We start from the raw sequence: 8,017 nt of genomic DNA on the forward strand, positions 1-8,017 counted from the left end.
TATATATATATATATATATATATATATATATATATATATATATAGTCATTTTTTATATTTGTGTTTTCAAAATTCATATAAAACTAAATAGGGCAAATCGTACCATATATAAATTATATCTCAACAAACATGACTTTAAAAAGAAATCTAGTTCGTGGAGTGTTTTAACAGTATTGGACACATACAAACCACCTGATAAATATTGGCTATTATTATGATTCATTAAAACCATCAGCCTCAGGCTCACAGTGGGTTAGGGAGAGGAGTACGGGAGGAATAGATGAACTCTAGGTAGGACAAAGAGGTGGGAGGGGATGGGAGGGGGCATGGGGTTAGAAATGATAGTGGAATGAGATGGACATCATTATCCCAGGTACATATATGAAGACAGGAATAGTGTGAATATACTTTGTATACAACCAGAGATGAAAAATTGTTCTCTATATGTGTAATAAGAATTGTAATGCATTTCACTGTCATATATAACAAATTAGAATAAAAAATAAAAAAGAGGTAATTAAGGTTAGTGATATCAAAATGATTGGTTATAATCCAATTTTAAGGTTGTCTTTTTGAGGAAAGAGAAATTTGGATACTCACATGCAACAGCTTATTTGCACAGAGAAAAGATGATAAGAGACACCTTGAGAAGTAGATTCCATAAGTCATACCCAGGCCTCAGAAGAAACCAGACTTACCAACACCTTGAGCTTAAATTTTAGCCTCCAGAAGTTAGAGAAAAGTGATTCCTGTTGTTTAGATAAATCTGTGTTACTTTGTATAACAGTTCTACTGTCCATAGCCAAGTTGTGCCAGGGCAGTGGAAAGGTGGCCAAGAGACCAAAGAAAATACCTGGAAATGAAGTGTGTGAGACATCAGGCTTACTAACAAAAAAATGCTTTTGGAGAAGGTCCAGTGGAGATGGGATTGACAGCATCTCTGTTCCTCATGGTGCTTCTTCATGTTACATTTCTGTAGCTTACCATGTTACTCCAGAAAATAACTTCTACATGCCTCATACCACCTCATCCAGTGGTGACTATTTTGATACAGTGCCTCTTCTTTCCACAGTGCCCTCAATTCCACACCAGTTACCACAGGGAGGGAGATTTTATATGTTATATTACCAAGTTACAGAAGTAGCAACATCTTTTGTAACTTGGTAACCTAACATATAGCACTGTTTGCCCTATTGCATGAGCAACAGCCATACATATAAGAAACTAGAACTTACCATACATATAAGAAACTAGATTTATAGCACTATGGAGATTCCTTGGAAAACTGGGAATGGAACTGCCTTTTGACCCAGCTATCCTACTCCTTGGTCTATACCCAAAGGACTTAGAAACAGCATACTACAGGGACATAGCCACATCAATGTTTATTGCAACACAATTCACATTAGCTAAACTGTGGAACCAACCTAGATGCCCCTCAGTAGATGAATGGATAAAGGAAATGTGGTATATACACACAATGGAATATTACTCACTGATAAAAGAGAATAAACCATGGAATTTACAGGTAAATGGATGGAGTTGGAGAATATAATGCTAAGTGAAGTTAGCCAATTCCCAAAAACCAAATAATAAATGTTTTATCTGATATAAGGAGGCTGATTTATACTGGGGTTGGGAATCTTCCCACTGCATGGGAAGATTAGATGGACTCTAGATAGGGCAAAGGGGAGGGAGGGAAAGGGAAGGGGCAAGAGGATAAAAAAGATGGTGGAATGAGATGGACATCATTCCCCAAGTACATATATGAAGACATGAATGGTGTGAATATACTTTGTATACAATCAGAGATATGAAAAAATGTGCCCTCATGTGTAATATAAATTCTAACACATTCTGCTGTCATAAATAACAAATTAGAATTTAAAAAAAATTAAAAAGAAACTAGCTTTATATGGATAGATAGCACTAATACTTTCAAATTCCCAAGACATGTAAAAGGAAGTCAGTGTCTTTTGAGATAATATTTACCTGCACATTCTCATCTAGTCTGGATCTTATGTTTTTGGGTTTTTTTTTTTGTTTTGTTTTGTTTTTAACTTTGCTAGGTTCTCAGGAATAAAGAGGGTGTACTTCAAGGATATTTTGTTTTACTATCCTCCTTTATATGTTTTTAATCTATTCATGTTAATTATACAAAAAATTGGTTTAATTATGACATATCTCTAAATATATTAAAAAAACAATTTGTTCAATTTCACTCTCCAGTGTTTTAGCCACTCTTCCCTCATCTCTCCCCAAATTCCTTTCTCTAACCTAATTAATAGTCTTTCTTCTGATTTTATTATGACTCCTCATTTCCTGTATTTGCCTACAGCTTCCACATATTAGACAAAATATTTAGTAATTGTTTTTCTGTGTGAGGCTTATTTCCCTTAACATGATGCTCTATAGTTCCATCAATTTTCTTGTGAAGGGCATAATTTGTTTCTTCTTTATGGCTTAATAAACACTTCTGTGTGTGTGTGTGTGTGTGTGTGTGTGTGTGATATTTTCTTTATCCATTTGTCTATTGAAGGCTCATTCCATAACTTGGCAATTGTGACTTATGCTGTTATAAAAATTGGTATGCATATACCTCTAAAATATGCTTACTTTTATTCTTTTGGAAAATGACCAATTTTGGCTATAGTTTACATGGTAGTTCTATTTCTATCTTCTTGAGGAGGCTTTATGCTAATTTTCATAGTAGCTATTCTTTTTAAAAATTATTTGTAGGGTATGCAGTTCTTTTTTTTGGAATTGAAATTTTTATGTATCCTTTTTAGATATACATGACAGTAGAATGTGTTTTGATGTATTATATGTACATAGAGTGTAATTTATTCTAATTAGAATTTTATTCTTTGGTTTCATATGATCTGGAGTTTCACTGGTTGTGTATTCATATATGAGCATAAGAACATTATGTACAATTCATTCTACTTTCCTTCCTACTTCTATCCCCCTTCCCACTTCCATGCCCCCTTCTCTTCATTCCACTATGACTATTCTAATAAACTTTTATTCTTCCCTTCCACCCTTTATTGTGTGTTAGCATCCACATGTAAGAAAGAACATTCAGCCTTTGTTTTTTTAATTTTTTTTGGATTGTTCTATTTCACTTAGCATGACAGTCTCCAATTCAATCCATTTACCATCAATTGCCATAATTTCATTATAGTTTATGGCTGAGTAATAATTTTTCATTGTGTATATATATCACATTTTCTTCATCCATTCATCTGTTGAAGGGCACCCAGGTTGGTTATATAAATTAACTACTGTAAACTTAGCTGCTTTCAACATTAATGTGGCTGCATCACTGTAGTATGCTGTTTTTAAGTCCTTTGGATATAAACCGAGGAGTGGGATAGCTGGGTCAAATGGTAGTTCCATTGTTAGTTTCTTGGGAAGTCTCCATACTGCTTTCCATAGTGTTGTATCAGTTTGCAGTCCCAACAGCAAGGTATGAGTGAACCTTTTCTCCCACACCGTTGCCAACATGAATTGTCACTTGAATTCTTGATAATTGCCATTCTGACTGAAGTGAGATGGAATCTCAGTATAGTTTTAATTTGCATTTCTCTAATTGCTAGAGATGTTGAAATTGTTTTCATATATTTGTTGAATATTTATATTTCTTTGGTGAAGTGCAGTATAATTATTTTGCCCATTAATTTCTTGGGTTATTTGTTCTTTTCATATTAAGTTTTTGAGTTATTTGTATGTCCTTGAGATTAATGTCTATCTGAAGAGTAGGTAGAAAAGATTTTATCTTATTTTGTAGGCTCTGTCTTCACATTCTTGATTGCGAAGAATCTTCATGTTCTCTTCCTTTGCTGTGAAGAATATTTTTACTTTGATGCCATCCCATTTATTGTTATTGATTTTCCTTCTTGAACTTTAGGAATCTTGTTTAGGAAGTCAGTTCCTAAGCTGACATGATGTACAGGTTGACCTACTCTTTCTTCTTGTAGGCACAGTGTCTATGGTCTAATGCTCAGGTCCGTGGTCCACTTTGAGTTGATTTTTGTGCAGGGTGAGAGACAGGGGTTTAATTTCATTTTGCTACCTATGGATTTCCAATTTTATCAGTACCATTTGTTGAAGAGGCTCTCTTTTCTACAATGAATGTTTTTAGTGACTTAGTATGAGACAATTATATTTATGAGGTTATGTCTTTTATTCTGTTCTCTTGATCTTCATGTCTGTTCTGGTTTCTATACCATGCTGTTTGTTATTATAGTGCTGGAGTATAATTTAATTTCTGGTATAGTGATGCCTTCTGCATTAATTTTCCCACTAAAGACTTTTTTTTGGTCTATTCTGCACCTCTTATTTTTCCAAATGCATTGCATAACTTCTCTTTCTATCTCTAAGAAGAACATCATTGGAATTTTAATGGGAATTTCATTAAATCTGTATAGTGCTTTTGGTAGTATGGTCATTTTGACAATATTAATTCTGCCATTCCAAGAACATGGTAGATATTTCTATCTGTGAAGGTCTTCTTCAATATTATTCTTTAGTGCTCTTTAGTTTTCACTATAGAGGTCTTTCACCTTTTTGCTAAGTTGATTTGCTTTTTTTTTTGAGGCTATTGTGAATGGGACAGTATTTCTAATTTCTCTTTCAGCTGATTTTTCATTGTATATAGGAATGCAATTGATTTACAGGTATTAATTTTATATGCTGGTACTTAGCTGAATTCATCTATGAGTTCAAGAAGTTTCTAGTGCACTTTTTGGGTCTTCTAAATATAGTATCATAAATTAGCAAATAGGAATAGTTTAAGCTCTTTTTTTCTCTTCACATTCCTTTCTTTTGTCTAATTTCTCCAGCTAGGGTTTCAAGGAGTATGTTGAATAGAAGTGGTGAAAGAGGGCATCCTTGTCCTGTTCCAGTTTTTAAAAATGAATGCTTTTGTTTTTCTCCATTTATTATGATGTTGGCTTTGAATTAACATATGTAGATTTTATAATTTTGAGGTATGTTTCTAGTATCCCTAGTTTTTCTAGTGTTTTGACCCTAAGTAGATGCCAAATTTTGTCAAAGACATCCACAGACTAAAGGCAAAGGATGGGAAAAAGAATATTCTTCACATGTAACTAGTAATCAAGTGTTTCCTCATATCAGATAATGTGAGCCTCAAGACAAAGTTAATCGAATGGGACATGAAGACCATTTTATACAGCTTAAGGGAATTATACATGAACAATTTATAACAATCATAAACATTTAGCATCCACATACATCAAACAATCACTAGTCCATTTCAAGAAGCAAATACACTACAACACAGTATTACTGGGTGAATCTAATATGCTTCTCTTATCACTGGATAGATCCTCTAAAAAAAACTAAATAAAGTAGGTATAGAACTGATACAATTAATAATTTAATCTTAACCAACATATATAGAATATTTTATCCATCAATGACTGAATACATTTTCTTCTCTGCAGTACACATATCCTTTCCTAAAACAGACCATATCTTAAACCACAAAACACCTCTTTCAGGTAAACAAAATAAAGATAATACCTTGCATTCTCAGATCCCAATGGAAAAAAAATAGAAATCAAAGATAATAGAAAAAAAAACACAGAAGCTACTCTAAAACCTGGAGACTAAATAATATGCTGTTTAATGACCAATGGATAACAGAAGAAATCAGGAATAAAATATAAAAATACTTAGGGGTAAACAAAAAATAACACAATATATCAAAATCTCCTTGAACACTTTGAGTTCTAAGAGGAAAGTTCATTGCATTGAGCACATTAATTAAAAAAAAATTAAAAGCCATCAATTAAATAACCTAAAATTACATTTCAAAGCCCTAGGAAAAGAAGAACAAATCAATGTCAAAATCAGTAGAAAATGGGAAATAATTAAAACCAGAACTGAAATCAATGAAATTGAAACATTAATAAATATCATCAGAAAAAAAATCAATGCAAAAAAATGTTTCCTTGAAAAAATAAGTTAAATTGAGAAACCCTTAGCCAAGAAAACACACACACACACACACACATACACACACACACACATACACTCAAATTTATAAAATTTGGAATGTGGAGAGCAATGGCTTGTGTCATGGTCTTTGACTACCTCATGTCTGTGGCTGTGCTGCTCTGGGAACTTTCTGTGCAAAGGTGCAAGATAAGATTGCACAGTTGCTATGATGTTGCTCTGCCTGTGGAAGCTCGATGCAAAGGCACAGAACTACATCAGTCTTGACCTTGGGTTCAGACATTAGCTGCCCCACATAGAGAATTGTTAGCCTAAAAAGACAGTCACAAATGTCTCTCAAGTGCTGCAACCTTCAAGCCTGTCTGCTTTGCAAAACTTTCCCACAAATAACCTTTTGATGATAAAACCTAAATAATAAATGTTCCATGCTAGTTCTGGGTCATTGTTTATTCATCAGAGGACTGTGTCCCACTGGTCCTAACTTTCTCTTTATAAATGTTTGTGTTTCTCTCTTAACCCTTTTGCTCCTAGTAGTTTCTAATATTCAACTGTGAAAGTTGAAGCACATCACCATGGCCACTACTAAAATACAGATGATAATCGGAAACTATTTTGAAAATCTGTACTTCAATAAAATAAAAAAATCATGAAGATATCAACAAATTTCTTGAGACATATGACCTATCCAAATTGAATCAGGAGGACATAGAAAATTTAAACATATCAATCTCCAGAAATGAAATTGAACATATCATCAAAAGCCCACCAACAAAGAAAAGCCCAGGACCAGAAGGGTTCTCAGCCAAGTTCTACCAAATCTTGGGAGAAAACTTATGCCAATCCTCCCCAAATTATTACATGAAATAGAAAAGGAGGGAACCCTTCCCCACTCATTCTATGAAGTTAGTATCATTCTGATACCAAAACCAGACAAAGAAAAGTTCAGACCAATATCCCTGATGAACACAGATGCAAAAATTCTTAATAAAATGCTGGTAAATCACATACAAAAACATTGAAAAGATAGCACACCATGATCAAGTGGGCTTCATCCCAGGGATGCAAATTTGGTCCAAAATATGGTAATCAATGAATGTATTAAGCACATCAATAGACTTAAAGACAAGAATCACATGACTATCACATAGTGGCTTTTCTAATGTATATTCTCCCCTAAAATGTCTAAGAGTTCTTTTCCTCCCATATTCTTTCAGGGGACATTATATTTTTGTGGTCGCCATTACAACTGAAGTGAGGTGAAATATCAGTACATTATCAATTTATAATTTCTTGACAACTAATTGATTGAATTTTTTGTTTTATTTTTTATTCATTTTTAAAATTTTGTTTATTATGTGTTCCTTTCATATTTTAGATATTAATCTGTGTCAGAATTTTAGCTAGTGAAAATTTTCTCCTATTCTGTAGACTTGTCTCTTCATGTTGTTAATGTTGGAGCTTTTTAATATGATTCTATCCTGTTTATTGATATTTGAGATTATTCCATGAGATATAAGGTTCCTATTCAAGGAGTCAGTGGTTGAGACTGTATGTTGAAGTATTTCCCCTATCTTTTCTTCTAGTAATTGTAAATTTACTGGTCTTAAGCCTAAATCTTTCATCCATTTTGATTGACTTTTTGTTGTTCTGTTTGAGATCAGGATCTGTTTTCATTCATCAGTATATATATATATATATATATATGGTTTAAAATACTTCTGCGAAACTATCTATGAATTTGAGTTTATATCAGATTTAAAATTTTGATTGCTGTTTTATTTTTTTCTTAATATTTAGTAAAAAAATTAAAGTAATGTTATGATTGTCCTTCATAATGTTTCTATTAATGTTACAAATTATGATTTTGTGAATCATAATGACAATGTTAATATATTCAAATAAGGAAACTAAAATGCAATTAGGAAACAAAAAATGAATTAGTTACTTAATCTTCAGTAAGTTAGACTATCATTTTGAATGATAATGTGAGTACTCTTTTTTTCTTTAACTAATCTTTCTTGAAGGTTAGTTACCA

The sequence above is a fragment of the Marmota marmota genome, unplaced genomic scaffold (genome assembly GCF_001458135.2).
Source record: "Marmota marmota marmota unplaced genomic scaffold, marMar, whole genome shotgun sequence".
Taxonomy (NCBI): Eukaryota; Metazoa; Chordata; class Mammalia; order Rodentia; family Sciuridae; genus Marmota; species Marmota marmota.